We start from the raw sequence: 23,909 nt of genomic DNA, 5'->3' as shown, positions 1-23,909 counted from the left end.
TTTTGAAGGAGAGAGAGACAGAGTGCGAGCAGGGGAAGGGCAGAGAGAGAAAGACCTAGAACCCGAAGCAGGTTCCAGGCTCTGGGCTGTCAGCACAGAGCCGGATGTGGGGCTTGAAGCCATGAGCCATGAGATCATGACCTGAGCCGAAGTCGGACGCTTAACCGACTGAGCCACGCAAGCGCCCTTAAAGTTTTTATTTTAATCACCCGGTGCTCATTGCGATCTGTGCCCTCCTTAATCCCCATCACCTATTTCACCCATTCCCTGGCCCACCCCCTCTCTGGTAACCATCGGTTTGTTCTTTGTAGCAAAGAGTCTGATTCTTGGTTTTTCTCTCTCTCTCTGTCTTCTTGCCTTTTGCTAGTTTGTTTTGTTTTTTAAATTCCACATATGAGTGAAATCATATGTTATTTGTCTTTCTCTGACTTATTTCGCTTAGCGTAATACCCTCTAGCTCCATCCATGTTGTTGCAAATGGCAAGACTTCATTCTTTTCTGTGGCTGAATTGTAATCCACTGTATGTATATCCCACATCTTCTTTATCCATTCATCCGTCGATGGACACTCGGCTTGCTTCCACATCTTGGCTATTGTAAATAATGCTGCTATAAACACAGGGGTGCATGTATCCCCCTGAATTAATGTTTTTGTGTTCTTTGGGTAAATACCCTGTGATGCGATTGCTGGATCCTAGGGTAGTACTGTTTTTAACTTTTTGGGGAAAACTCCGTACTGTTTTCCAAAGTGGCTGCACCAGTGTGCATTCCCACCAACAGGGAATTGCTGTTTTAAGACATTTTGACGTATTTTGCCAAATTCTTGGCTGGAAATTACTAATTTACGTTCCCTGCAGTTGTGTTTGAGAACGCATTTTGTTACGCGAGCGTCAGCATCGAATATTGAAACATTTTCATTGCTTTAATCCCTTGCTTCTTCATTGTTTTAACCCATTGGTTTGATTAGTGGTGAGATTTATTTATTTTTTATTTTTTTTTAACGTTTATTTATTTTTGAGACAGAGAGAGACTGAGCATGAATGGGGGAGGGTCAGAGAGAGGGAGACACAGAGTCTGAAACAGGCTCCGGGCTCTGAGCTGTCAGCACAGAGCCCAATGTGAGGCTCGAAGTCACAAACCGTGAGATCATGACCTGAACCAAAAGTTGGACGCTTAACCAACTGAGCTACCCAGGCGCCCCAAAAAGAGGTGTATAAAGTATGAATAGTCCATCTGTTGTCATTTGTTCGAGATTTTGGCTTTTCTTAAAAGGTAGTTTAGTGCAGTTGTCAAGATGGCAGTTATGGGGTGAAATTTGGGTTGAATCTGGACTCTGTCATTTACCAGCAATATGACCTTGACAGTGACTTAAAAAAAAAAAAAAACTCTCTGTGCCTCAGTTTCTCCATCTGTAAAATGAAGATAACAATGTTACCTATTTCCTGGACTTCTTGTAAAGATAGGTGAAGTCATTTATGCAGAGCAGGTAGAATCATGGCAAGCAGAGCGACACCTGTGTTTGCCATTATCTTACCGTTATTGGTTTGTGCGAAACACACACATATCTCAAGACAGTATCATGATCTCCCTCCTCCAAGCACCCCAAGTCTCCTTGTCCTAGACTAAGTGCCCCCACGCCTCCAATGACCCCACTTCCTTTTTCAGGCTTTTCTGGAGCCTTACTGGGGTGTGGTCCCACCAGCACAGAGCGTGATGAGGCAGCCACACCCCATTCCCAGGATGATCCCCTGGAATGTCGCACTTCTGGGGACTGCTGGCAGGTACCCGGATGAAGGGGATTTGGCTCCTCTGGCGTCTTCTGCCAACAGGACACTCCACTGGAGCCCCCTCCCCACTGCGTCCGTCTGTACTGATCAATCCCTCCTTATTCCTGTGAGCCCGATTTGCATCTCCCAAAGTAGCAATAAGAGAGAGTTGGGACACTGCCCGCCCGGGTTGTGGGAAGGATGCCCGTCTGGAATTTGAAGACATTAGATTCAAATCCTGGTCCAAATTAGAGGCTGTATGATTTGTAACAAGTCACTTCATATCCCTGAGGTTTTTGTTTCCCGATCTGAAAAATGGGGTTTGTATCACTACCCACGTAACTAGTTGATCGCTAGAAGAGTAACATACATGGAAGTGCTTTGTAAAATGCAGATAATTATACAAACGTCAGTTCGATGTGTGCATTTGAACAGAATGTGTCAGAAGGCGATGCTTTATCTCAAAGGTCAGACCAGAGCCAAGGTGGGTTAGTAGGAAACGTGTGTTTAGGGCTGATGGTATTTAGGGTGACTGTCCAATCTGCCTCCCTCACTGAATTTAGTCTCTCTAGACAGTTGGTCCTGATGGAGTGGATTCAGGAAATAAGGTGGGGTATATCAATGCTGATCTGATACGCATTCATGGGTGCTCAGGCTTTACTCCTGCAGGGTCGAGGACCCCCTCCATGGAGAAAGCGAGGTCCCTGTTTAGCTCTGACATCACCATAGCCACCCCGTCTGGCTCATCATCACCTGAAAACCTGAGTCCTTAACCGCAGGTCCCAATTTGCTTTTAATCGGCCCGATGCTTGCGATTAGCCTGTTAAGTTCACCCTGGCCCCTGGTGGTAAGGTCGTTGTTCTGATTTTGCTGGGTTCCTGGGTCCCCATTGGCATCAGTGGGCCACCCAGAGACCACAAGCCTGCTTGCCTCGCCTAAAACTGTGACTGTCTAGGATGGAAGAGGTCATAGCGGGGAAGGAAAACCTGCTGTTGGAGAGGTGGGGTGGTGGGGTGGAGAGGTGCTGACAGGTGTAGACTCATTGGCATCACAGCTGAGGTCTAGAACCCAGGTTCCCTCCTTCTAATCCAATGCTCTTCCCCTTCCGAGCTTCAGTCTCCTCATCTCGAAAAGGGGAGTGATAATTCCTGCCCGGCCTGCAACACGGAGGTTCAACTGAACTAACATAGGAGGTGGGTACGGACATAAAGCCGTGCAACATGAAACTGCTTTATCACATCGGGTGTGAAAGCCTTTCGGAGTTGCACAAACAAGCTCGGCGTCCCTGGGTCCCCTGTCCCTTATCAGTCATTCCTCCTACTATCTGGTAGTTCCTGGTTCCTCCCCGCAAACCGTGGTTGATTTGAGGGCCTTGGCACATAGCAGGTGCTCAATAAATGTTGGTTGGTTATAGGAGCTTTGGATGGAAGAGAGTTTGGGCTCAGGGAAAGCTTCTGTTGGTATGTGGCAGGGGTGGGGGGGACATTTATTTCCTGTCCTCAGCCTTGCCCCTGGCTCCTCTGGACTGAGTTGCTTCAAGGCTAGAGATAGTCTTGAATTCGTCTTTGTCTTTGTGATGTTTCGCACAGAGCCAAGCACGTAGCAGTTATTTGGTAACTGCTTTTTTAAAAAAATTTTTTTAAATGTCTATTTATTTTTGAGAGAGAGACAGAGACAGAGACAGAGTGCGAGCCGGAGAGGGGCAGACAGAGAGGGAGACACAGAATCCAAAGCAGGATCCAGGCTCCCAGCTGTCAGCACAGAGCCCAAAGCGGGGCTCGAACTCACAAACTGCGAGATGGTGACCTGAGCCTAAGTCAGAGGCTTAACCGACTCAGGCGCCCTAGTAACTGCTTTTTGAATGAATGAATGATTGAATGAATGAATGAATGAGACAGAGTAAGGTGATAGAGCATGGCCCTGATAGTCAGATGAGCAGAATCTTAGAATCCTGGCCCTGCCGCTTTCTTTTGGCGAATGTTTACCGTATGCCCATTATGTACCAGGCAAGTACTAGGTTGCAAAAATGGATTTTTAAATTCACAGTCTAGTTAAGGGAGCAGACGTGTGAGCAAATAATTGTCCTGTATGCGATAGAGACATATGCTACATATGTTGGTGGCCAAGAAAGAAAGTGGGAGACTGTCCCTGGAGAGTCAGGAAAGGATTCCCAGGGAAGGGGTCTGAAGCTAGATCTCGGCAGGGTCTCACTGGAACTATAGCCTCCTTCACAGAGGGGAGGGCGAAATAAAATGACATAATGAGTGCACCATCTGACGCTGAATAATCGTTTAATAAATGTGAAAAAATGTCCCCTTGGAGCGGGTGATTGCTTTGTGGGGGAGGGGCAGGAGCCAGGAGCCGAAGGAATTTCCGAAGCTGACCCACAGAGCTGAACTCTTTAGTTCTGCCAGCTAATCGCTGTGCGACCTGGAACAAGTTCCCTGACTTCTCCAAGTCTCAGCTGCCCTAGCTGCAGGGTGGGGACCATGGGTGTGTTGTATGGGTCGGCGGAGGAACTTCACGCCCAAGGCCCCTAGAACGTGCCTGGCACATAGTAAATGCTAGAACATAACAGCTCCCTTTTTATGGCCAATGTAATTCACGGAGAGGCTACGTCTACACGCAGACACACACAGGTTGCATGCCCGTTGACTCCCAGATATGCTCAGAAAGGAAGGTGGGCGAAGGGGGCCAGGGTTAGGCCGAGGGACAGTGGCTGAGTCTGAGAAGCCCTCCAAACTCCCGTAGAAAAGGTTGCAGGGATGAGGCTAGGGCAATGGGGCGATGGGTGGGGGTGGAGGCCGGCTGGTGGCTGGTGCCTCCTAACTGCTGAGCTGGGGGACCCGCCTCAGGGAGACCAGGACGTGGTCCTTTGACAGCAGGAACTTAATTCCCTTAGGCACGTAGGCCCGGCCCCGGCCAGTCCTGCCGGCAACATCCCAGGGCTCTGTCGCCTGACTGGTCCCCTGACCTTCCACAGCAAGGCAGCCTGGCGGCCATGCTGGGTTGCCGTGGTAACTGGCAGCCTCCCAGCTGGGTTGCCTGGGTAACCAGTTAGCTGGTATTGGGGGAGGGGGAGGGGAGCTGGGGGGAATTGGCCTCAAAGAGGCAGAGAAGGACAAGGGCGGGACCAAGACGAAGACAAATCCCTGATGCCCCCAGCACAGCCCTCTCCAGTCTCCCTCATGGGATTGGGAAAGCCCGAGAAAGGCAGGTAGGAAAGGATGTGTTGTTTCCTGCCGTGCAGGTGCGTGCGTGTGTGAGTGTGTGTGTTTTGTGGGATGAATCCTCTTGGCCAATGCAGGACATTTGGAAGATTTGATAGGGCCGGGCAGCATCTCCCAGGCAGCGAGATCCAGAGGGGAGGCCATGGACCAGCCAAACCCCGATCTCAATCCTGGTCCCCCCACCTCCTGGACGATGTCACCTCTTTGAGCTCTAGTTTCCTCATCTGTAAAATGGAGGTGCTAACACAGACCTCCAGGGACATTGTTTGGGACAGTGGCTGTCTCCGTCAATGGCGGCTTCCCGCTCTCCTTCCGTGCTGATTTTCTATTCCGTGAATGCTTTCCAGCCACCAAGGGCTTGTATCTGGGGCCCCTGCGGCAGGGGATGGGGGCGGGAGGGTTGGAATCCTTGAGGACCCAGAGACGTGACTTTCACCCTCAAGAGTTTACCATCCCAATCTGCTGAGGGCTGGAAGCAAGTTTTTGTAAGTGGGACCGTCTGCAAGAAAGTTTTCAAAGTAAGGCCTAACTGGAAATTGTGACTGCGACCAGTAGAAATACCTTCTCCCACAGAACCGACCGACACGTCTGTGTTACCCTGACTCTGTGTGGTGCACACCAGCTTCCTGTTAGATTTTCGTTTAGTCTGGCCTGTTTTGTTAAAAAAAAAAAAAAAAAAAAAGCGTTGGCTTCTCAGGTTGATTTCACGCCCACCGGCGGGTCACCCACTGCCTTCAGCGTGACAAGCGCTGAGAAACACGCTCCCTCAGGTGTGCGTGGGGCCTCGGGCTCCTCTCACCTTCTGGTTGGATCCTCACAGCTCCAGTCGGTGAGGTAACTGAAGCTCAGGGGTCACGTGGCTTGCCCAAGCTCACAGATCAGCGGTTGCTGCACGTGCGATTTGCCCAGGGTCACAGAGCCAAGGCTTGACCCGGGGTCTCTGTGGCTCAGGTGCGTGAGGCACCCCTGTGTGTGCTGATCCCGCTGCGGTGAGAGGAGCTGGAGGGTTCTTCTTGGGGAGAAATTGGGATCTCAGTTCTGCCCGTTGGGATCTCAATGCCCAAAAGGATCTGTCGCAGCCGCCTCGAGGAAACTGAGGGCCCGGAGCCGAGCGCAGAACTCCGTGCGTCTGGTCCGTTGTCACAGGGATGGGAGCGGCTGGGTGACTGAGGAGGGCTGTCGAAAGATGAGACTGAGTCTGAAGCAGCCTGGGTGCTCCCTCAGCATTTGCGAGGGGGTAAGTCTGGGAGGGCGGCGGGCGGCGGGGAGGGAGGCCTGGCTGAACAAGGAACTTTTCTGGTTACTGAGCTGGGCTGGGTAGGGCTGTGAGGAAAGATTCCGTGTCGGGGTCCTGGGGCCATGCCTAAAGTCCTCAGATTTTCTGACAGGAAAGACTTAAGCCAGTCCCCTGAGAAGCCAGCTTTTAATTGTCTACCTCCTGTGCCGCCACAGAAATGATAGTCAGCAGGAGGCCTGCCAAGCGCGGACCTGACCGCAGAGTAGGTTCTGCTGAAGGAGAGCTTAGCACCAGGCGGCTGAGGCTGGGAGTGGCTGGAGAGGGGAGGGCACGAGGGGCTCTGGAATACTCAGGCAGAATCCTACCCGCCCCCCCGCCCCATAAATATTTACTGTGATCAATCCAAGATAAGGCCCGCAATAAGAATCAGGAGCAGGGGGCAGAATCCATACTGCTCGGTTCTGTTCTCAACCCTGCTGTGAGAATTTAGCCTCTCAGTCCCCTCAGAACTTGGTTCTTCCATGTGTAGGGGCTTAGAAGATGGGTGCAGTTCAGTCCCTTCCCACCGCAGACTTTGCCCTTTGCAAACAGAAGCGCGGGCCAGGCATTTATAGCAGAGAGGCACTTCCTTTCCGTTCGGGTGTATTCCCTTTCCAGCTTCCACACGTCACTCCACTGCACAGAAAGCTGCCCAACGCACCAGGTGCCCAAGAGGGGGCTGCGGGGTAGCGTGGTGGGGCCGGTGGCACAGGGCCTGCGGCTCTAGAGGCGATGGGGCAGGGGGCGCCTCAAGCTTGGCCTGTCTCTCTGGGCTGGCCTTTAATTTCTTCAGCACCCACTGATTTGAATGTCAACACTTCCAACGGTAAAAACGAGAACGGTCAGAGGTATCTTGTCCAGGCTCCCGATCTCAGGCTCTTGGTGCCTTTGTAACGGGTCAGGCCAGGCCGGTGGGTGGGTGACCAGGAATTCTGCCGGAACTCGAGTGGGATGGAAGTTTCTGTCCGAGGCTGGGTGAACGGAGGCTGGGGAGATGGGTTCCCAGTAAGGAGAGTCAGTGGCTTGGGATCATACGGGGAGACTGTGCCTTGCCTGAAGATAAACTGATTCACACTGTGAAGCTGTAAGAGTAGCCTATAGGGTCCCCCTTGTCGCTGTGCCCGCACGTTCTGCACGTACCCGACAAACTATATACCATATTCCTTCTAGCTGGTCCAGGGTGACTTTTGGTGCCCTCTTTTTGTGAAGAACCTGCAGTTCTGAGCCAATGGCCACTTACTCAAGACCACATTGAACGGTGGGGGGAGAATCAGAATTAGAATTTGTGGCCGTTTCCACATTTCCTGCCCGAGCCCTCTCCTTACCCCTCGTGTGACCCAAGTTTGAATGCAAATACATTAGCAGTGAGATCATGGAGATGGGGGGAGGGGTAGCTTGTGATTATTATTTTGGCTCCATTTTGTCGTGGCGCCCCCCCCCCCCAACAGTCATGGCTCATTTGTGGCCGCTCAGGACCGCCCGGCTGGCCTCCTCTCCCTAGGGGCCCGGACCCTGTGTCCTGGGAGAGGTGGGGGGGGAGGGGGGGCTGCCACTACCTGGGGCAGTGGGGTGGGGGGTGGTGTGCATGTGTTATTAGCATGTTCGTGTGCATATAGGGAGGGACCGTTGGCCGCTCCTGGTCTGACCAAGGGGCCCTTCAGATCATGCAGAAAGCAAGCCACCAAACTGCTGAGGCAGAGGCTTGGAGGCTGAGCTGGGCTGGAGGGGGAAGGAGAGAGTGCCGGTCCTTACCACTCCCTCCTCCACACACAGCCGAAGGGAGGTGGGGGGTTGTTACCTAACGGGGCCAGTTCCTCCAGCAGTCATACATGGCTTCCTTTTGTGGCACAGGCCTTGTCTGAGTCCAGAAACCCTCTGTCCTCATTCAGGCCCAACCTAACCCTCCAGCAGCAGCCTGCAAAGTGGGCTTGACCCGTTCCTTTCTTTTCCCCTGTCTGCTGCTCCCGAATGTTTCCACCCGGCCCCGGTATCCTTATCACGGGGCTCACTTTGTGGGACCACTGGCTCTGTAGGACTTGTACTGGGGTGAGGCTGGACCACGGGCAGAGCGCATACAGGCTTTGGTGGGGGGATAAACAGGGAGACCCCGCAGACCCGCCTCGGGGCGGCAGATCCCCCATGGGACGAAAGCAGGAAGACGAAGGAGAGACCAAGAGCTCTGGGGGAACAGATGGAGAGTGTGTGCCTTTTGATGGGCCGCCTCCGGCCAGCTGTTCTGGAGGCCCAGCAGGTGAGCCACAGGGACACAGAGAGCGCCCAGACCCCAGAAAAGACTTTGTTGGATCTGAACGGGAAGCATCTCGGTTGGGCCCAGCGTCTTCCAAATCTGGTGTTGTCAGGACCAAGGCCAAGTTATCAACACTTACACTTATTAAGTTATATGTATTTTTAAAGTGTCTTTTATTGGTTGAAACGGCCAGTTGGAAAGAGAAGTGGTTCTGAAATGTTGTCATTCACATATGTCCTTCCCTCTGATAAATTTGTGTCTCCCTACGGCGATTAGCACACTGCCGTGAACCAGCGGGTACTTGATCGTACCTTCCCCCACCTTCCCTGGGCAGTATGCTTGGGGATGCGGCAACTTGCAAGGTGGTAAGATGCGAAGCTGCTCTCAGCCCAAAGCTTTGGGTGGGCTGAGACCTCAGATCTCTCCACTTTCCGGCTCAGAGCCGGGATCGCTGTCTCCCAGCCATCGGCCGAAGGATTTGTAGGTAGAGTTTGATGTCACCTTTTGCATCCTTCTCTGCGTTTCTCCTTGGACGCATGGCTTTGTCCCTCGTGCTGGGGCGCTCAGATGATGCAGATAAGGTGCTGGCCCACAGTTTAGTTTGGGTTAGGCAGTGCTGAGCCTCTTTCATTCTTCTTGAGGATGACTGTGTATTTTTCATATTTCTTCGAGAAGGAGCAAGCTCTTTTCAGCCAGCTTAGAGGAGTTCATCACTCCCGCAAGAACCTTGCCGGATGACAAGTCAGGGGAAGGGGATGGCCGCAGAAGCTCATTTGCATATTTCCCACAAGCCTGCCTTTGGCTCAATTTCTCAGCCATCCCGGGCAGGTTGTAGTCTGGGCATTGCTGTCATTTTTCTCTCCGTCACATGCGCCAGAATCTGTGGGCAGGTCCAGGCTAAATGTAGCTCATTATAAACACTGTACTCGGGTGTCAGAGTCTGTTTTTTCTAGACCGGGAGACCCAGACAGGAGAGCGACCCGGAGTCTCAGCTTTGGAAGCAACCTTTCATTTGGTCCAGCCCCCCTCCCAGATAGCAGTCACCTTCCCAGACGCATGATCACTGTATTCCCCAGTGACTAGGAGCACTCCCGTGTGAAGCAGCCTTGGGCCCTGGTAGACGGCTCCAACGTGTAGCCTTCCTTAATGCTGATCTCAAGTTGGTCTTCTACCCTTTGGTAAACTTGTCTCGATCCTTTGGTTTCAAGAGTCAGGCAAGCGTGGAGAGACATTAGGACACAGCAGGAAAAATCTAGGCTCTGGGGTCCTCTGCCTCGGCCCGCACTTGACTTCACGCTCGCCAGCTGTGTGACCCTGGTTGTAATCCTAACCTCTCTGAGCCTTAGTTTTATGCACCTGTAAAATAAGAATAGTGATGGCACTTACCTCATAGGGTTGTTGAGAGGATTAAGCCAATTATCACAGGTAAAAAGCTTAGAACAGGGCCTGGCAACTGGAAGTCACTTGGCACATGGTAGCTTTCATTCTCTTAAAATAAACTGTCTAGAATTGAACACAATACTCCAGATAGGGTCTATTCAACAGGACTCCGATGCCCCCTACTTGACAATCTATTTCTTTTTTTTTTTTTTAACGTTTATTTATTTTTGAGACAGAGACAGACAGAGCATGAACGGGGGAGGGTCAGAGAGAGGGAGACACACAGAATCCGAAACAGGCTCCAGGCTGTCAGCACAGAGCCCGACACAGGGCTCAAACTCACGGACCGCGAGATCGTGACCTGAGCCGAAGTCAGACGCTTAGCCGACTGAGCCACCCAGGCGCCCCTTGACAATCTATTTCTATGACCTCAGACTAAGTTTGTGAGTCACTGCTGTTTAAATTGAGCTCACTGTGCTGGAATCCTCAGGTTATTTTCCCGCGGACAGCTGTTTAGACCTCCTCTCTCCTACATAAATGATGTGATGTGTGAGTTAGCGGGAAGTCTTTTCTCTCTCTCTGGGTCACTTTTACTCTTCTCCGTTCATCCCTATGCACTTGCTTATCAAGTGAGCTGAGCATGTACGGTCGGGGCCTTCCTTACCTCCAAATCCAGCTCTGACACTTCCCAGGCCTACAGGGCAAGGGACACAGGTGCCCCAGGCATATCTAGAAGGCCTGGTTTCAAGGCAAACCTCTGAGACCCTCCAAATCTTTGCTCTTCGTGAACCAGCAGCGTCGACATCGTCTGAGAGTTTGTTAAAAATGTGGAATCTCAGGCCTCACTTCCAACCTACTGAATAAAAATCTGCGTTTGGCAGGATCTCCCGGGTGACTCATACGTACATTGAAATTTGCAAAGTACTGCCCTGCATTACTCAGCCTGGGGTAGGAAGGAGGGTCACGGGGGGGAAGAATCCTGTCTTCCAAGATCTCACAATGAGTCCTACTGACCAGGCTCCTAGGGACAGACATAAAACTATTTCTAAGATAGTCTGTGTTCTCTGTCTGCCTCTTGGCATGCCAATAATACAGTTTTTCTAAAACACTCATGCACTTTAGGAAAACATAGATTGTGCACTTCCCCCATTTTCTTAGTAACATGCTCTTGAGCATACTTCAAAACCTGGGGCTTGTATGTACAGTTAGAATCTTGTTGATGTTACATGTGGGGTTTTACATTTACGAGCTATATCGTTTTGTTGACGTGAGGCCCTTATTCCGGTATATGGAATGCTGATTCTGCCGTAGGTGTGTTAGCCGCCCAGCCTGGCTTTGTCAGTAGCAAATCTGGTAGCCTTGCCTTCTGAGGCTTTGTGCCAACCGTGGATGAACACGTGGAACACAAAAGGATCGCAACAGACCTCTGTGGCACACCATCAGAGACTCATTCCTTGCCTGTGCCTGGGCCTCCACCTCATCAAGTTGGTCTATGGTGTCATGGTCTTGGTCTATGGTCTATGTGCCAGGCATTAGTATTTTAAAAGCTCTCTGGGTGGGACGCCCGGGTGGTTCAGTCAGTTAAGTGTCCAACTCAGGTCACCATCTCGCAGTTTGTGAGTTCGAGCCCCACGTCGGGCTCTGTGCTGACAGCTCAGAGCCTGGAGCCTGTTTCAGATTCTGTGTCTCCCTTTCTCTCTGCCCCTCCTCTGCTTGCACTCTCTCTCTCTCTTTCTCAAAAATAAATGAACATTAAAAAAAAAAAAATAGGGGCGCCTGTTTGGCTGAGTCAGTTAAGCATCCGACTTTGGCTCAGGTCATGATCTTGTGGCTTGTGAGTTCGAGCCCCGTGTCGGGCTCTGTGCTGACAGCTCGGAGCCTGGAGCTTGTTTCGGATTCTGTGTCTCCCTCTCTCTTTCTGCCTCTGCCCCGCTCATGGGCGCTCACTCTCTCTCAAAAATAAATAAACACTAAAAATAAAAAAAATAATAAAAGCTCTCTGGGTAATTCTGGTGTGAAGGCAGGATTGAGAACCGCTGGGCCAGATTACCTCTGACATGCATGCTCCTCCCCTCTGACCTCAGAGGCTCCCTGATGCCTGGTAGGCATCTTCTGGGGGCTCTGGTCCCCAAGCCTGAGGTCTGCTGGCTAAGGTCCATGGAGAAAGGGCCTGGCTGGCTGGTGTAGCACAGCGACCGGGCACTGGGCATGCCATGCAGGACTACAGGGCACTCCTGTCTTCCCCAAATCCCTGGGAGAGGACGTGGGGTGGCTGCTGTCAGCCACGTGCTCTCCTGCCCTTCTCGGGACAAAAGGATCATCTTTTGGTTGGACACCAAGCTCTGATGTGAGCTTCTTTCCTGTGTTTCTGAGCTTGCGGTGTAAGGAGAATAGCCAGCCAAAGGCCAGCGTAAGTCAGTTTCAGCCTAAGTCAGTCAAGATGGCTCCCTGCCCGCTTCCTCTCTGTGCCCCGCGTTTCTGTCCTCCTCTGTCACTCAGGAGGTGACAGCACCTCTGAGCCTTCTCTTGCAGCTCTTTCCCCTCACACCCCACCCCCACCCCCCACAGGCCCAGGGCTGCCCCATGTGGGAGCTGCAGCAGCTCCCAGGAACCTTTGCTCACAGACACACGAATGCACGCAGACCCCCCCTGACTTGGCACTGGGGGGTCGGAGCACCTGCTTACCCAGCTGGCTCATCTGGGGCAAGACCGGCTTCTACCCCGGGGCTCAGGATGTTGCTGTAAGCATCCCTTCCCTGCTTCTGCGGTAGGAGTGTGTCCAAGATCTGTGTTATCTCGTCCTGTACCCTTCCTCCCCACAGTCGCCGCTGGGTCCCCAAGTGGCTCTGCAGTGGGCTCGTTAATTGGCGCTTCAGCTGGCTGATTGACTCTAATGCGGGTGAACATTTATTTACCCCAGCAGCCGCCTCTCAGACAGCCGTTAATTGCAGGCACGAGAGAGACAATAATTATGGGATAATGGGTGGCTTTTGTGTGAGTCCTTCTCCTTGCACTGAGTCAGCAAACACGAGGGTTTGTTTCCTAACATTCAGCTACCCTGCTGAGGAGATGCCGCAGCCCTGCTCACTCCACCCCTGTCACATCCAGGGGCCTCCCCTCAACCTGGGGTTTTGTCCCTGGGTGACAGAGAGCATGTCCCTATCTTCAAAATGTCGCCTCCTAATTCCCATGCAGTCGTGACCCCGTTTTTAGGATTTGTGAGGTTGAATTGGTGCCTTTTTGGAAAGTCACACCTGCTTTTTCGAGAAGTGTGTAAGTGAATGCTAAAATGTATGCCTTATTCCACTGGCCCTTCCTTGTCTCTGTATTTCACAGTTGTAGTTAGCGTGTGGCCATCGTCCTGTGTCACGCGTTGTTTTGTGTATAACGTTATTTTACACAGATACTTCCAGGTATGCCAATGGCCCATACATTTGTCATTTTAAATAGCTATAAATAATTCCGTCAGGTTACTTCATTACTGGAGTGCTCTTCTCTTATTACTGGGAATTTGGGTTGTTTCCAATTTGTTGCTCTTATGAATAGCTGTGCTATGAACATCTTTATATGTTACTGATTTTTTCCCCCCAGCTATTTCCCAGCGGGGTGAAGTGAATTATGAGTCATATAGATCTGGCACAGTGCTGAGAAGAGCTGAGGTGGGGAGGAAGCTGGAGTCTGGGGGGGGGGCAGGCAGGGGATGTTCAACTGGTTCCCTCCCTTCCTTGGCCCAAAGTACAGTTCCTCCGCGCCTCTGTCTCACCCATCTCTAGTGTGACCCTGGCTCCAACTTGCCCAGTAACAGCCCAAGTTAGTGAAATAGAAGCCTCGTCCTCTGGTTCGCTATCGATCACCCCAAAATGTAGTGGCTTAGAGCAGTAATGTATTGTTACCTCTCAGGGTTCTCTGGGTTACCGGGCTCAGCGGGGGCTTGCCTGGGTGTCTCCTGCCCTTGTAGTCATCTGAAGGATGGACTGGGCCAGACAGGCAAGTTGGCTTCTTACCCGGCTGTCATTGGTGCCAGGGGAATTCAGGAGAGGGAGAGGTCACTTTCTGGCTGAGGCCATGAGGCCAGACCCCATGGAAGGCATATGTGTGTGTGTGTGTGTGTGTGTGTGCGTGTGAGAGAGAGAGAGAGAGAGAGAGAGAGAGAGTGTCTGGGGCTGTTAACAGAGCACCTACATGTAGCCTCTTCCCGTGGCCTGGACTTGCCTTGGGGACGTGGCAGCTGGTTCCAAGAGGGTGAGTGTCCCGGGAAAGTATTCCAAGAGATCTACGTGGAAGCTTCAGGATTTTTTTTTTCTTTTCAACCTTCTTTCTTTTGTTTTCTTTATTTATATTTAAAAAAAATTTTTTTTAATGTTTTTATTTATTTTTGAAGGAGAGAGAGACCGAGCGTGAGCAGGGGAGGAGCGGAGAGAGAGGGAGACATAGAATTTGAAGCAGGCTCCAGGCTCTGAGCTGTCAGCACAGAGCCCGATGCGAGGCTCAAACTCACAAACCGTGAGATCATGACCTGAGCCGAAGTCGGACGCTCAGCCGACTGAGCCACCCAGGTGCCCCTTCTTTATTTATATTAAAGTTTATTTATTTTGAGAGAGAGAGAGCATGAGCAGGGGTGGGACAGAGGGAGAGGGAGAGGGAGAGGGAGAGGGAGAGGGAGAGGGAGGGAGGGAGAGAGAGAGAGAGAGAGAGAGAGAGAGAGAGAGAATCTCAAGCAGGTTCCGTGCTGTCAGTTCCCATCTCAGGAATCATGAGATCATGACCTGAGACGAAATCAAGAGTCTGCCGCTCAACCCCAACCGACTGAGCCACCCAGGCGCCCCAGAAACTCTTTTCTTAAAGTAATCTGTACGCCTAACGTGTGGCTCGAACTCACAACCCCGAGATCGAAAATCACATATGCTCCACTGACTGAGCCAGCCAGGCACCCCTTGGGGTTTCTTATGCCCAAACCTCAGAATTCACACAACCCCACTTCTGTTACATTCTGTGGGTCCAACCGAGAGCCACAGACCTGCCCTGATGCCCTGGGAAGGAACAGACTCCACCTCTCAGGAGAGGATCAGCAGAGAATTTGCATCACCTTTGTTCCTCCCGCCCTGGAAAGAAAACTACTGGTCTCTCATGAATCCCCTGCGTGGCTGCCTCTGGAGAGGCGGCAAGAAACCCCACCCCTTCATTTCCATTCCAAATCCAGCCCTTCACGAGGCACAGAAGCCGTGTGACCTCTTCTCAGAACCTTCCTGAGGCCCCCACAGAAGTCCTAGCTCTCTTCCTGCATCTGGCCTCCCTCCCCCTTTCTAGTCTTTGGTCGCGCTGTCTCACACGGCTCTCAGCACATCCTGGCACTAAGTTACTTATGGGCTTGGCTTGCTAGGTTGTAAACTCCTGCTTGAAGGCAGGCACTCTGTCCTTGTTCATCTCCACACCTACCCTCAAGACCTAGCGACTGGCATGAAAAGGGGCCTCCATAAATTCTCTTTCCTTCCCCCTTTTCACACATCGGACACTCCACTGTCTGTTGGATGGACGACTCGATTATCTTATTGGAAGGCAGGGGGCGGGGAGGAGGACAAACATTTACTGAACACTCAGTGTGCGCACTTACCGGCACTGGCTAGGAGCTTATACTTATAAATTATCTTAATTTTTACAGCAAGCTGGGAGGGACGTGGTAGTATCCCTGTTTTGCAGATGATGAAGGTGCGGTGGGGAGATGTTATGTGGTGCGTCCAAGGTGACATCGTTGGGTCTCATGGTTAAAAAGTTGTAGAGCCGTGGGGCACCTGGGTGGCTCAGGAGGTTGAGCGTCCGACTTGGGCTCAGGTCATGATCTCACGGTCCGTGGGTTCGAGCCCCGCGTCGGGCTCTGTGCTGACAGCTCAGAGCCTGGAGCCTGCTTTGTATTCTGTGTGTGTGTCTCTCTCTCTCTCTGCCCCTCCCCTGCTCAAGCTCTGTCTCCGTCTCTCTCAAAAATAAATAAACATTAAAAAAATTTTTATGTTTTAAGTTGTAGAGCTGCGATGGAAACCTAGGTCCTTGGGAACTTAGGGCAAATCTTCTCTCCTGGACCCTTAACCTCTTGGAAGCTCAGTTTCATCATCTGTAAAACGGGGTGGACAATAGTTGTTTGTCATTTGGACGGAAGGAAGACCTGTAGAATATCCTGTGCTCGGTGTAGAGCGGGCACATACTCCACATTACCCATCGTGGTATGACTTCTTGTTCTCAAGGGTTTGGCAAACACTATACATTCGGGATGGCTTTCTGGCCAGTGACGGTTGATGGAGCTGCCCCGCTAGGTCTCTGGGTGTGTGCGTTGTTCACCGACACAACGCGTCATCACTCTGGTACACGCTTCCAGATTACATCCTTCCCTCCCTGTGGAGCACGCTCACAGCCCTTTCCCGTGGACTGTCCTCCAGCGGGCAGCCTCTCACCTTCTTTCTAATCGCCCTGCAGACGGCCAGGACCCAGTCACCCAGGTGGCCTCCCTTAACCACAGCCAGGCCCGGGGAGCCCATCTTCCCCCATTAATTGCTTTTGTTTGCTCCTTGAAAATTAATCCCAACAAGGACGCGTTCATTCTCTTTCTTTTTCCTCATCCTCATCCTCATTCTCGCTTGCTCCCCTCACCTCTCCGCTCTGATTCCATTTGGGGGTCTCTCTCGGTCTCACCACACGCAAGGACCCTGTTCAGGATGAGTGTGCAGTGGGAGCCTTCCACCAGATGAGTTATGATATGGCCTGGAGAGGAGGCTACGGCACTGGGAAGGGGGTTTCGTGGTAGAGCTAGGGACAGCAGTAATTTACGTCTTTCCTTTCCTGATGCCCTTCCCTCTTACTGCTTTGGCTCTGGCCTCATCATTCTCTGGCTCGAGATGCTGCCTGGGAAGGGAGAGCTGGCTAGTCTCGGCGTCCGTTAGTCTGGTCTGGTCCTCTGTCCCTTCATTCCAAGGCCAGGCCTCTCTTCCACTCCCCTGCCTGGCTACCGATGTAGAACATGGAGTGGCCAGAATCACAGAAGGCAGAGGGGGTTGGATTTTTTTTTTTTTTTTTCCTTAACTCTTCTCATACCCTTCCCTCCAAAGATCCAAACTGAAAAGTCTGGGAGTCCAGAAAGACGTGAGCTTCTTAGAATTCTTTCCTCCTAGCGCTGGTCATTTGGGAGAGCAGCATACTCAGGGGAGGTGAAATGGAATCCACCCCAGCAAACCGCCTGCCAGGAGCCATGGAGGAAGCCTCTCCAGACCCCACTCTCTTCATCTCTCTGGTCCAGCATCAGCAGGGGCTCCTCTCAGACCGTTGCTAGCTTTTGTGATTCTGGTCCAGTCTGATTCTGTTCCTGGACGCCTGGAGTCCCACAAATCTTCAAGCGCAGAAAAGCATTTTGTGCACCCATGAGGGTTTGCAAATGTATGTCCTTCATGCTGACAAGCCCACGGTGGGGAGAAGTAGAGGGAAGAAAGTAGAGCTACGTGTAAGCTGGTCCGCTGGTGATTCTGCGAAAACACTTTCCAACACACGCACGTGCACGCGCACACGTGCCCCTTCCTTGGGGTCTGGCCTGATGGCCCTAGCCAGAAATGACCTCTCTTTCCACTGAATTCCTCTGGCATCAATGACTCAGAACACTTAACAGAAAATCTATGGGTTTTTTTTTAAGTTTATTTATTTATTTTTGAGAGAGAGGGAGAGATTGAGAGAGAATGTGCAGAGTGAGAGGGAGAAAGAGAGAGAGAGAGAGAGAGAGAGAGAGAGAGAGAATCCCAAGCAGGCTCCACGCTGTCAGTGAGAAACCTGATGTGTGGCTCGAACTCACAAAACATGAGATCACGACCTGAGCCGAAATCGAGAGTCGGATGCTTAACCAACTGAGCCACCCAAATCTGTGCTTTTAGGGGCACCCGGGTGACTCGGTTGGTTGAGCGTCCAACTTCGGCTCCGTGCGTGACCCCACGGTTATGTGAGTTCAGGCCCCGTGTCGGGCTTTGCACCAGCAGCGAAGAGCCTGCTTCAGATCCTCCCTCTCCCTCTCGCTCTCTGCCCCTCCCCCACTCACACTCTCTAAGAGAAATAAATAAACATTTTTAAAAAAATCTACGCTTTTGGTTGTAGGGTGGTAGTAGATCCTGTTGGACTAATACACTGGGGATGGATTGTAGAAGGCCTTGTATTTTGAGCTAGGAAGTGTATCCTCTATCCCGTAGGCATGGAGATACGATGAAGGCCCGTGAGTCAGGGCGTGGTAGAATCCGCATCTGGAGAGAGCAGGGAGACAAATTCAGGAGCACACGTTCATCTCCAGGGCAGTGGGACTGGGGATAACATGGCTCAGGCAGGTCGCTGGGTCATGTTTAATCTCTACTCATGTATACTCATGTTTAATTTAGACTATATCATGGACAGGGAAGATTGATTGGTTATGGGGCTTTCTTTTTTTTTTTTTTTTTTTTTAATGAGTATTCATTTTTTTCCATTTGAATCCAAGTTAGTTAACATGTACTGTAATAATGATTTCAGGAATAGATTCAGTGATTCATCCCTTACCTATAATACACAGCGCTCATCTCAACAAGTGTCCTCCTTAATGCCCATCCCCCATTTAGCCCATCCCCCCACCCAACAGCCCTCCAGCGACCCTCAGTTAGTTCTCCGTATTTAAGAGTCTCTTATGGTTTGTCTCCCTCTCTGTTTTTATCTTATTTTTGCTTCCCTTCCCTTATGTTCATCTGTTTTGTTTCTTCAATTCCATATATGAGTGAAGTCATGTGAGATTTGTCTTTCTCTGACTTATTTCGCTTAGCATAATTCACTCTCGTTCCATCCATGTTGTTGCAGGTAATGGGGGTTTCTGATGACATACTCAGAGCTATTTCAGGGGCTCAGGAGGTGAGGTTGGGAATCCAAGACCTAGGGTAAATCTTCAGGGATAGAGTTGAGTTGGTGACTGGAGGCAGAAGCATTATGGGTAGGGCGTAGGGGACCAGATGAAGGATTAGGTGGCAGGACCCCTTAGAAAGCCCTGCCTGACACTAGAGAAGTTTACATTGAATCATCCCCATATGTGAGGGCTTTTGCCCTGGAACACCTTAGAGGTACTTCTTAGCTGAGGCCAGGTGACAGAGGACTGTGGTAGAACGGTGGCCATGGTGCGGGTCGAGGGAGGATTGAAGGAAGGTACAGATGTCATATTGGCCCCATTACCCCCATTACATGCTCAGAATAGATGGCCCTTCCATTCTCCCTGGGGGCTCAGCCCTTACTGCCCAGATAGAAAAGGGGGAGGAGGGAATGACATGGCTCCTTGTCTATCAGCTTTCTCTCAAGGTCACTTTTGTCTTCCCTCGTCGAAACTGGCACCATATCCCTGGCACTGCCGTCCCTGGAGCTGTGATCCCCAGTCGCTCTGGCAGAGAGCAGAGAAGGGTGTAGCTGCCTACTGAAGCTTCAAAGATGCACTTGAGAGACGGGCTCGTCCTCCAGACTGTCCCCTAATCCTGAAAAATAGCCTTCCCCCACCCCCTCTTGCCAAGAGAGGCCTTCTCTAGAGCCTTTCTCGGGTCGGGGAGGAAGGGAAGGACTCCGTTCAAGGGGCCCAGCCTGGGTGTCTGTACATTGAGGGGAGTTGTCTGCATGCTGGGCAGAGGCCAAGCTAAACACCCCCCTACCAGCTGCCCCAGCCATCCTGTTTTCCTGGCCTGGCTGGGAATGGGGGCTGGGGGTGGGCCGTAGGTTAACCCTTGAGAGGCCAAGGGGAAGGAAGGAGTCCAGGGGGGCGGTGTCTCTGTCTGATTCCTAGGTAGGTGGTCTCATCAAGACCGAGTCCAGAGCCGGCCTCCGGTGGTGATCTTATGAGGAGTGTCAGTGTGTTTCATAGATAATTACAGAAGTTCTTCGGGTGGTCAGGGTCTTTGAGTCGCGCCTTTTCTCGGCACAGAGTTGGAAGAGTTCACTGAGCAGGATGAAAGGGAGTTTTGTTCCCACCCACCTTGTGGCCTGCCCCACCTGACTCCGCCCTCTGAGCTGGGGGTTTGTGTTAGCCTCGCTGTTTGTCCTGGTCTCCTGTCTGGGAGCAGGCTTGCTTGGGGGGAGCTTTTTCAGGGTCCCCGGGGTGCAGCATGTCTAGTCCATTCTGCCTGCTTCCCCGCATGCTTCCAGGGAAGGTTCTGAATTCTCTTCCTTCCCCTGCCAGTCAGCATCCTATCACTTTTAGGTCTTTTGTGTCTCAGACCCAGAGAGAAGTGGCTCCAGACTGGACCTTGTCAGAACTCAAAAGCTCAGAGGGACCTTACAGTTTTTAACAGGCTGGCTGAGAACTCTTTGTCTATCAAGAGCAAGATGAGGGGCGCCTGGGCAGCTCAGCCGGTGAAGCGGCTGACTTGGGCTCAGGTCATTATCTCACGGTTCATGGGTTCGAGCCCCGCATCGGGCTCTGTGCTGACGGCTCAGGGCCTGGAGCCTGCTTCGGATTCTGCGTCTCCCTCTCTCTCTGCTCCTCCCCTGCTCACACTCTGTCTCTCTCTCTCAAAATAAATAAAGATTTTTAAAAAATTATTAAAAAAAGAGCAAGACGAGTGGACATCACTTAAGTTTTTAAGGGAGTTCATTGCCAGTGAAACCCTGGGCTTGCCAACAGAACAATCCGCCTTTGACCTCTGAGGCCCCTGAACTTGCCCAGTCTGGAGGTGGGTCCCTAACTCTTGGTCCCCGAGTGACAGGAGAATAGGGCCAAGGAGGCCCCTCCCTGTAGGACCCTCCCTGTAGGGCCAGCCGGTTGCATTACTTTCACCACACCCTTGAGGGTCAAGCCCTGGGCTGCCCGGCAGGGAGAGAGGCGGTCTCTGGGCCTCAGAAACAGGGCTCCTGTCTGGACATTGGCACTTCCGTAAGATGTATAACTTCAGCTCACGCACTATCTGCTGAGCCCCAATTGTTTATCGCCTGAGGACCCAGACCAGTAACATAAGGCTTCTTTGGGTTCTGTGAAGGCACAGTGAAAAATAGTCAACGTGTGTGAAAAGCTCTGCAAATGTCAGAGATTATTATTTTTTTTTTAAATGTTTATTTTCGAGAGTGTGTGTGTGCAAGCAAGGGAGGGGCAAGGTCGGGGGGACAGAGGATCTCCAGGCTGACAGCAGCGAGCCTGATACGGGGCTCGAACTCACGAACTGTGAGATCATGACCTGGGCTGAAGTCGGACACTTACGCCACTGAGCCACCCGAGCTCCTCTTGGGGATTATTATTAATGTTATGACTCACAGGAGAGGCCGAGAAGCCCCGCTAGCCCGCAGCTGCCTCCCTGTGGGAGTGAAGGAGAAGGAGCCATGTGGTGGGACTTCCGTGCTCCTCTGAGTTGGGCCAAGCCCTGGATGGGGAGAGAAACCCCAGTCATCCCACAGATACAAATCCTAGGCCCAGATCACGCCTCCCCGCCCTGTCCCTTCTTTCCTCTTCTTCCTCATTCCTCCTCCTCCTGGCCAGCCTGTCCCGCTTCCCTCTGATGGAGCTGGGGGCGCCTCGGCTCTCCCAGGCAGGGGGCCTCTGTGTCCCCCGACCAGTTGGTCCTTTGCCTTATCCTTACTGGGGCTGGCTTGCAGAGCCTGGCAGAAACCTGCCTCCTCCTTCCTAGGTGTGGCAGGAACTCTCCTTTATGGGAATGATACCTTGCATTTATAGAGCGGCGCTTCCTCCGGGAGCCCGGAGCACTTCTCCTTCCGTGCACGCTCCCCACGCTCTGGAGGTACAGGCTGAGAGAGAGGATGGTCGCAGCAGCTCGGGGACTGACGCTCAGCGGTGTGCAATGGCTTGCCTTGGGTGGTGCGGCCAGCAAGTGGCAGAGCCCGGATCTGAGTTTCAGAGTCAGGGCTGCCCCAGGATTAGTGGGAGGGCCCCAGAGCGTCAGTGAGGGTTTTGTGGGGCCGCTGCCTCTGTGCCTGAAGGGTCAGTGTTCACCGCCACCCACCCCGCCCCCCATCGATGCCTGCTTGCCCCCTGGCTTTGGTGTGGGTTGACACCCAGGTAACCTTGGGCCTTGTGGCCCCTGAAGGTCAGTGAGAGTGAGGAGGTGGGAGGCGGTCACCTTGTGACCGCCCAGCATGGGCATGAATATGGAACAGGCACCTTGGATGAATACTTAGTGAACCCTGGGTCCCCTTCAGCGGTGTGCCCCCAAAGGGCTCCGGGCTGGCTCCTCCGGCTCCCTTGATTGGCCCCTCGGTCTGAGGTGGAGCCTCCCTTCTGGCACTCCGCCCTCAGGAGGCAGGTGGATCAGTCCACTGTATCTCTTCCAGGAGCAGGCAGCTAGCAGGTAGGAAAGGGACCTTCTGGGCCATGTGGTGAGTCCGGGAGCTGCCTCCCACACACCCTTCCTGGGCTGGGAAGGGCTGGGAACTCCCCCTGGGAACACTGGGCTGGGAACACAGTGGCTGGGGCCACTGGAGGTGCGGGACTGTGGGAGCAGGGGTGGGTGGTTGTGTGACTGGTGACCCGGATTATATGTTCCTGGGGGCCTCTGGAACCTTCCCTGCTCCATCTTTTCTCCCTCAATCCCTACTGCTGCTTTCTCCTTCTTTCTTTCTCCTTCTCTCTAATCTTTCTCTGACTCAGTTATTTCCTCGGCAGATTTGAGCCCTGGAATGTGCCAGGTCTGGTGCTCTCCCCTTGTCCTTCTGCCCTTCCCGAGGACTTCTCCAGGCACCCGGTACCTTCTCTCCCTCTCCTTTCTGAATTCTCCCTCCCTTTCCCCCTCCATCTTCTCTCTCTCCCCTTGAGCCCTGTGATCAGAAGCACCAGGAAGTGCTAAGGGAAGGACCATCGTAGGAGGTAGCTGTTTGCCTAAGGTGGGGTTGGCTGCAGCCTGGGCCCCTGGGCTGGGCTGGGCTGGGCTTCAGCACCGGCTTGGGTGCTTGGCTCTTCTGGGGCCTTCCTTCCCATACCTTCTTCCTTCTCCCCTCCTCCCCTTCTCTACTCTGGCATCTCCTGGGGGCAGAAAGGCAAGAAGGCATTTGCCCCAGCCGTCACAGACGCTGCTTTGTAGAGATGCTATTTCTTTTCCACACCCCAGGGTAGTGGGAGGCTGAATTCAATATGGGATTGGAAAAACTCCTAGTTTTCAGGTCCGGCCCAAGGTGGTCTGGGGAGAAGGGGAAGTGCTGAATTTTGCCTCTGAAGATTGAGTGTGGCTCCTCCCCTACCTTGTGGTAGAACCTCGAGAGGGTTGCTTTCTTCTACGTAGTAATGGCCCTACCCCTGTCCAAGGATCTGGCCGTAGAAGATGAGGTGTAATGTATTCAATAGTGTACAATAATCTCCAAGTACCCAAGCTCCAGTGTTTCTTCACTCAGCTCACGGCCCATCTCGTATCAGACATCCCTCCAGTTCCTTCTAACCTTCTGATTATTTTACGTAAATCCTACTCAGCTTATCATTTCATCTGTAAAGGTAGAGACTCTTTTTGTTTTATTTCTTTATTGTTTAAAAATTTATTTATTTAAATTCAAGACAGTTAACACACGGCATAGCAAAAAGATCGGGACTCTTAAAGAGATATATCATTATCGCACCTAAACAGAAATAACAATTCCGTAATGTGATAAAATACCTAGTTGGTATTCATAGTTTTCTGATTAATCATGTACGTGTTTTTCCTCTTTTCTTTAATTTGGCTCCAAATAAGTCCATAGAAATTGTGATTGGTTGTTACAGATTTTTAAGTCACTCTCAATTATGTTCTTTTGCTCTTTCCTTCTCTCTTGCCATGCTTTGCTAAAGAAACTGGGTGGTTTGTCCTGTAGAGTTTCACCGTCTGGATTTGGCCGATCGGATCAATATCATGTCATTTAACGTACTCCGCTGTCCCCGTATTTCTTGTATGTGTAGTTACATTTAGTGTTGAATCAAATCCAGGTTCCTCTCATTCACTTGTTGGGGGGGGGGGTGTGTGTGCAAGAATCCCTTGGTTGCGGGGTGTACATCTATCAGGAGACACACAATGTCTGGGCGT

General features: G+C 51.9%; 1 protein-coding gene across 1 annotated transcript in view; it reads left to right on the top strand.

Moving 5' to 3' along the window:
- Positions 1-4,863: 4,863 nt before the first annotated feature.
- The window catches only part of PLEKHA6 (pleckstrin homology domain containing A6), a 112,182-nt gene continuing 93,136 nt past the window's right edge, over positions 4,864-23,909 (top strand). Inside the window, exon 1 of the mRNA XM_049634458.1 lies at positions 4,864-4,983. The gene's annotated coding sequence lies outside the window, so the exon portion shown is untranslated. The remainder of the gene's footprint in view (positions 4,984-23,909) is intronic.

This window comes from Panthera uncia, chromosome F1, assembly GCF_023721935.1.
Source record: "Panthera uncia isolate 11264 chromosome F1, Puncia_PCG_1.0, whole genome shotgun sequence".
Classification (NCBI taxonomy): domain Eukaryota; kingdom Metazoa; phylum Chordata; class Mammalia; order Carnivora; family Felidae; genus Panthera; species Panthera uncia.
This window is presented reverse-complemented; position numbering and strand designations above follow the sequence as displayed.